Source organism: Triturus cristatus, chromosome 7 (genome assembly GCF_964204655.1).
Source record: "Triturus cristatus chromosome 7, aTriCri1.1, whole genome shotgun sequence".
In the NCBI taxonomy this organism is placed as follows: domain Eukaryota; kingdom Metazoa; phylum Chordata; class Amphibia; order Caudata; family Salamandridae; genus Triturus; species Triturus cristatus.
In genome coordinates this window covers 1,777,446,135-1,777,453,374 of record NC_140590.1, presented here as the reverse complement: position 1 = coordinate 1,777,453,374, position 7,240 = coordinate 1,777,446,135, and positions in this window count along the sequence as shown.

Below are 7,240 nucleotides of genomic sequence, written 5' to 3'. Positions count from 1 at the left end.
GCCATGCATCTAGATAGCATATATCATTTTGTCCAAACAGGAAAAGATCCTGAATGCATTAACAGAGCTATGGAATACCAGAAAGTGGAGATACAGGGAGAATTATTACGTTTTCTTGTGAATTGTGTGATCAGAAATCAAGACCGACCGGGGGTAGACCGAGAAGTAATGCAAACTCTTATCAAGTGGAGTCAGAATATATCGGAAGGAAAACATGATAAACAAGGAAGTATAGTAGCCATGTGCCGAAAAATTAGGAAAGAAGTAGAACGTATACATGAAGAAAGATTGGCAACAGACGGGTTCGAGCAAGATGAAGCGTCCGAATCAGGAGATTTAGTGAGACAGTCAGACACCATAGCCTATGTAGGCAACGGAAGGTCCTGTAATAATAGCAGATGTTTTTCTGATCCGATACATTCTGTATGTCCAAACAATAGCAGAACCTATCCGACACCTATAATAAATATGAAGTCTCCCGAACGTTTGTTTCAAGCCGCAGATAAAATACTCCGGGAACGAAGGGGTTACCACCTCCTCGATTCTATGGACGAACAAGAATTAGCTAGGTCGGCTGTTCATTGGATGGACAGTCCTGGAAAATATGGTGATGTGACAGTTGCACACACGTTCTTAAGCCTTAGTCCAGATGAACAACGTTTAGCTGGGATTTACATGATTCAGCAACTTCTTATATTATATAAGAACGAACATGCTGATCCTGGCCACTTACCTGATATATTAACTGAACTACTCACAAATAGATGGAGAGGTTCTAGTAACAAGTTAATTAAAGAAATCCTAATGTCACGTAAACAGTACGTTCTTTTTGTAAGCGCAGATCCTTTCTCGATCCCCAACAAAGAAGGAATACCGTACTACATGGATAGACAAAATCCCTTACGAGAAGTACACCCAATGAAGGGCGATGACAATGAGTTTCATCGTGTATTTGTTTACACACCCATATCAAAAATGGAATTGTTAGAAATGAAGAAAGTAGTACCAAGTCATGACAAAGACCCAGCGGGTTTCCACCGAGAAATTAAAGACATGTTACTGATGGGAGAGTACACCTTTCCTGATATTATGACGATATTAAAAGTGCTTTTGCCTGCTGGCATTTATGAAAAACTGAAAGAAAAAGAGTGGGAAGTGGGAGACCAAAAGATAGACTGGACAGCATTAGCAGAAGAAGAAAGGGCCCGAACTGCAGGTTCAGGGCTCGGGGATAAAGTTAAACTGTTACCAGGTTTACTAGTACAGGTACTGCCACGTTTATTAACAACGAAAAAGGAAGATTGGGGTGCAATCTCAGCCTGTAAACAAAAGCAAGATGAAGACACAAGTGATTATTATGCCCGATTTGAAAAATGTTTTGGTATAAATAGTGGTATAAAGGCAAGTAGTGACTCATATCCACATTTATTTGTGACAAAATTAGTAGAAAATGCATTGACTCCAGTAAAGAATAGAATATTGAAATTCGAGAGTACCTGGCAAAGTAACACTCCGTCACAAATGCTACAAATGTTACAGTATCATCACAATAGAATTAGGGATGAACAAGAACACGAGCAAAGACGCATGAAGGATACTAAGATGAAAATGCTAGTTTCTCAGACAGTACCGGCAGATGGTCACAAAAAGGGTGTGACACATTCTGGAGATTCTGCAGTTCCTGTAAAAGGAACCTGCAATTACTGTAAACAACTAGGCCATTATGTACACGATTGTCCAGTACTGAAACGTAATATAGCCACAGGTATTGCAAAAGAAAGACCACGATTAATTAGACAGGATCAGAATGAACAAGGAGCTATGCAGCATGGACAGTCCATGCCAGTTCAGCAGCAGTCTATGCCAGTTCCACAACAGCCCATACAGTTTGTGCCAGCTGCACCGCCGTTGCCTGCTGCTGCCACACAAACAACAACACGACAAATGTATCAGACCGCACAGTATGAATATCCTGAGTACCAACGTTACGCATGAACCAGCCTAGGGAGGGAAGTCGACTTACCCCTTATTGAGATTCCAGTAGATCAAGAAGGACCTTATGTACATAGTGAATTATTAGGTCAAGACAGAAAATTTCTACTTGATACAGGGGCAAGTCGAACAACCATAAAACGTAGTGAAGTTCCAGGGGCACCCCTCTCAGGCTCTCGAAATGTTTCCCTTGGCTTTTCAGGAAAGCCTATTGTTAATGAAGTATCACAGCCCCTTCCGCTTACGATTGGTCCCTTGACACGAACTACTGATTTATTGCTTACCAAATCATGCCCAGAAAACTTGTTAGGTATAAAGACATTGAAAGCCCTAGGGGCTATTATATGTTGTTCTCCGGAAGGAGTAAGATTGTTTTTACGTGATTTTAAAGGTCACTATGTATCAAGAGACATGGATTCCCGACTACAGAACTTACCGCCACATCTATGGGCACAAGGCCCTACTGATGTTGGTTGCATGGACATTACACCATATCGAGTCACATTAAAGACAGGAGTGGTATTACCACGAATGCGACAATACAAGTTACCACAAGATGCTGTAGCGGCTTTACTGAAAATCATTGATGAGCTTGTTACCCAAGGAGTGGTTGTGGAAACAGACTCCAATGTATGTAATTCGCCGATAATTCCGATTCTTAAACGAACTGATCCAATGGCTCCGCCAGTATATCGATTAGTTATTGATCTGCGCGAATTAAACAAATGCATTGTGCCACAATTTCCTGTGGTCCCCGACATCTCGTCATTATTGACAGCTATTGATTCTCAAGCTACATTCTTTACTGTAATTGATCTCAAGAATGCTTTTTTCAGCGTCCCAATAGATCCGGAAAGCCAATACTTGTTCGGATTTAGTTTGAATGGACGAAGTTTTAAATTCACACGCGCTCCTCAAGGATTTACAGAAAGTCCCAGCATCTATAGCCAAGCACTGAAACGAGAACTTGACAGCATACACATGCCAGTCAACACTGCACTGCTTCAATACGTCGATGATCTGTTGATCACCGCCCGAAGCGAACCCGAATGCGAAAAAGCATCACTGACAGTTTTACATTTTCTAGCCGACAAGGGGCACAAGGTGTCTCCTTCTAAGCTGCAATTCTGTGTTCAGCGAGTTATCTATCTTGGTCACTCGCTGTCCAAGGAGGGAAGGCAGCTTACACCTGATCGCATTCAGTTAATTACAAACATGCCAATACCCAAGACACAAAAGGAAGTGCGGGCTTTCATAGGCCTCACTTCGTACTGCAGGCAGTGGATCCCTCAATATGCATTTCTAGCGAAACCACTCATTCAGTTGACAGCACAGGAGGCAGCCACGTCGACTGTCCTCCCTTGGACTCAGGAACACACACTAGCTTTTGAAAGCTTGAAGAAAGCTCTATGTCAAGCACCTGTTTTAGCAACACCATGTTATAGCAAACATTTTACACTCTTTGTTACAGAACGTGCAGGTACTGCTTTGTCAGTACTCACTCAGGAACAAGCAGGATCATGTAAGCCATGTGCTTATTTCTCCAGTACATTAGATCCCGTAGCTCAGGCTTTGCCTGCGTGTCTGAAATCAGTAGCAGCAACAGCTTTAGCAATAAGACAAAGCGATGCCATAGTGTTAGGACATCCATTGACAGTACAAGTACCACACGCAGTAGAGGTTCTTGTGAATCGAACGCAAACACAACACTTGACCATAGCAAGACTTACTAGTTATGAACTGACATTGTTTCAGCCACATATAGAAATCAGACGTTGTAATACATTGAATCCTGCTACACTTTTACCAGTAATTGGAATAGACCCACTAGCTCATGATTGTGTTGAAGTTATTGAGATAAAGACGAAACCCAGACAAGACTTAACAGACGTTCCATTGTTAGATCCAGACCTGACGTTGTATGTAGATGGTTCGTGCATGAGAACAAGTACAGGAAATTTAGTTGCCGCGTACGCAGTCACCACAGACACTGAAGTTATTGAAACAAACTGTATAGATACTTTGTCAGCCCAAGCAGCAGAGCTTATTGCTCTAACACAAGCCTGTATTCAAGCCACAGACAAGAAAGTCAACATATATACTGATTCACGTTATGCATTTGGAGTCGTACATGACTTCGGGGTGCTTTGGCGAGAGAGGGGTTATTTAACTTCTCATGGAACCCATATTCAGCACGGGCCCCTCATTCATGCTCTGTTAGACGCAATTCATTTACCGACTGCAATATCGATTATGAAATGCAAAGCACACACGAAGGTTACTGATATCATTTCTCAAGGCAATGATTTAGCTGACAGAACAGCTAAACAGACTGCTCAGGCTCATACATCCGACATAACAAAGCCAATAGTTCCGACACCAACACAGTGTATGACGATTAAGGATCCCGCACTTGACGTAATTGACATACAGACACATGCCACAGCAGAAGAAATAAAGAAGTGGACTGAACTAGGAGGGATCCAGACAGATCAAGGATGGATGACGAAGGAGAAATCTGTATGGTTTCTTCCTGACTCTATGGTTCAAGCCATTATAGCTACAATTCACAGTCCAGCACATTTAGGAGAGAAAGCTATGTTAGACAGCATTCAGCACATTTGGTTCAACAAACATTTACGAGCAGCAGCTAAACAAAAAGTCCGTACCTGTATGATATGTTGTCAGTTTAATCCAGGAAAGAGTGTTCCCGTAGAGCAGGGTGGATTTCAGCCTCCTGACCATCCTTTTGAAGTCCTCCAGATGGATTATATCCAGATGGAACGATGTCGAGGATTCAAATATGTTCTCGTAGTTGTCTGTGCTCTTTCCCGTTGGACCGAAGCCTACCCCGTATCAGATTACACTGCCCCGACTACTGCCAAGCAGCTAGTTCGAGAATTCTTCCCACGGTACGGTTTACCACGTGTTGTATATTCAGATAACGGCCAGCCTTTCTCATCCGAATTAATGAAACATGTTTCACTTTTGCTAGGATATCAGTGGAAATTCCATTGTGTCCGACACCCCGAGGCAGCAGGTCTCGTGGAACGACATAATCAACTTTTGAAAATCAGATTGTCTAAAATATGCCAGGAAAAAGGTGTGGACTGGATAGTAGCCTTACCAGTTGCACTATTTTACATGAGAATGGTAGCACACTCTCGAACAGGGCTATCCCCTTATGAGGTGATCTTTGGCAGACCACCGAATATGTGGGGGACGCCTATACCACGTAAAATAACTGATGTTGACTGTAATATGCTGACAGATTACCTGGCTTCCTTGATGTCTGCACTACAATCTTGTCGTTCACAGGTAGTTGCAGCTTTTCCTGACCACACTGAGGTGAAACCGCATGACGTAATCCCCGGCGATTTCGTCCTGGTCAGGAATTTCGATCGGAAAACCCAACTGGAGCCCAGGTGGAAAGCTCCTAAGTTGGTCCTGCTGACGACAAGGACAGCTGTGAAGATCGAAGGGAGAAAAGGCTGGGTCCATTCCAGCCATATCAAGAAATTTCATGGACTTCCTTGTGACATAAACAGTCCTCCCCGTGTGTCTTCCACCATTGACTCAAAGCTACCTTTGGCTGAGGCCAGTAGCACCGAACTATATAAACTAAAACTTAGGTCCAGACCCAAACCGTCGGACGATTTGATTGTTTAAGTCCTCTCCAAGGTGAAGCGGTTGAATCTGTCCTGACATGTATCCCTTAGGTCTGAATCATGTACAGTACAGAACCATATTGAAACGACATGCATACTGTAAATTACTGCGTAGCCACTGTATTGTGACTTTATTAATTTTGTTTTTCTTGAGTTTTATAATAGTTACTGCAAGTATATTGTTGCATATGTATTATCCTGTTTCTAAACATGTTTTCAATATAACTGATGAACATTCTTTTAGTGACCTACCCCCACATGAGTTGTCCTATAGACTTGCGCTGCGTAATAACACTTTCATTAGTATGTTACATCATTCCCATCAGACTAGTAATGCCACTAATTGTTGGGTGTGTGGCCGACTTCCTCCCTATCAGAACAACAAAGGAGTTCTGCCTTTCTTTCCACATCCGTTCACACATGATGGCACCTGTGGAGCATGGTTTAGTTTATTGAATTCCATAGATTCTGACACAGCAGTTTATCAACACCATTGGATATGGGGGAATCTGAACATAGTGTTATACAAAGTCTGCCACCCTGATAAGGAGGGTCATCCCAGTAGAACAGGAACTGATCTAGAAAATGAAGTGTATAGATTAGGTAATTTTACACCTAATCTCATGATTCTGAATGTCGAACCCGAAGTTGAGCTAATCTTGCCCACCATGTCAGTATTTCCAGTAAAAGGTGAATTATGTGTGAGTAAAGTTGGTTCCATACATATGGGCCATAGCAAATGCGTTACTACAGTAGAATATAGTGATCAAGGTAAATCTTCATTTAGAGCTTCTCGCCATTCCTACTTTATATGTGGTCAGACGGCATATATGCGTCTACCTCTAGATTGGGATGGTACCTGTTACATTGCATTCCTTCTGCCACCCGTTTTCTTAGCTCCTCCTGATTATTATCGAAATACTAATTTAGTACACAATAGAGAGCGAAGAGATCTCCCAGTTGTCGATTATACTGAGACGGCATGGGACAAGTATGTAGATTTCAATAAAGGTATTTTTCCATATATAGGTACAATTTCAAATAGTAAGCTGATACGTAGACTAACCAAGACTCTTGAAGCCGTAGTGAATGAGACTATATCCGCCCTAGGCAATCTGACAGAGGAACAATCAGTGATGAGGATTGTTGTCCTTCAAAATCGTCTTGTCCTTGACGTCATCCTGGCCGATCGGGGCGGAGCTTGTAGGGTCATCGGATCCAGCTGCTGCGTATTCATACCAGAAAATTCGCCATCTGTATATAAAGCCATAACCCGCCTTCATAAGATTGTGAGCCAGATACACGAGAATCCAGGCACTTGGACTTGGTCCGGGTGGTTTTGGAGTGTGATATCAGCCTGGGGATGGAGAGTTCTATCCTTCCTAGGTATTGGCCTTCTTATACTATTCAGTTGCTGCTTATGCCTGCAATGTGGACCAGCGATTTGTGGTTTGTGTGCCACATCGTGTATTCCACATCAAGGTTTTCGTTCAAAATCCCGGAAGAAGAAAGAAGAAGAAATGATGCTCCATGAGCAAATCGATGGATTAATGAAGATTGATGTTTCTTGACGGGCAAGT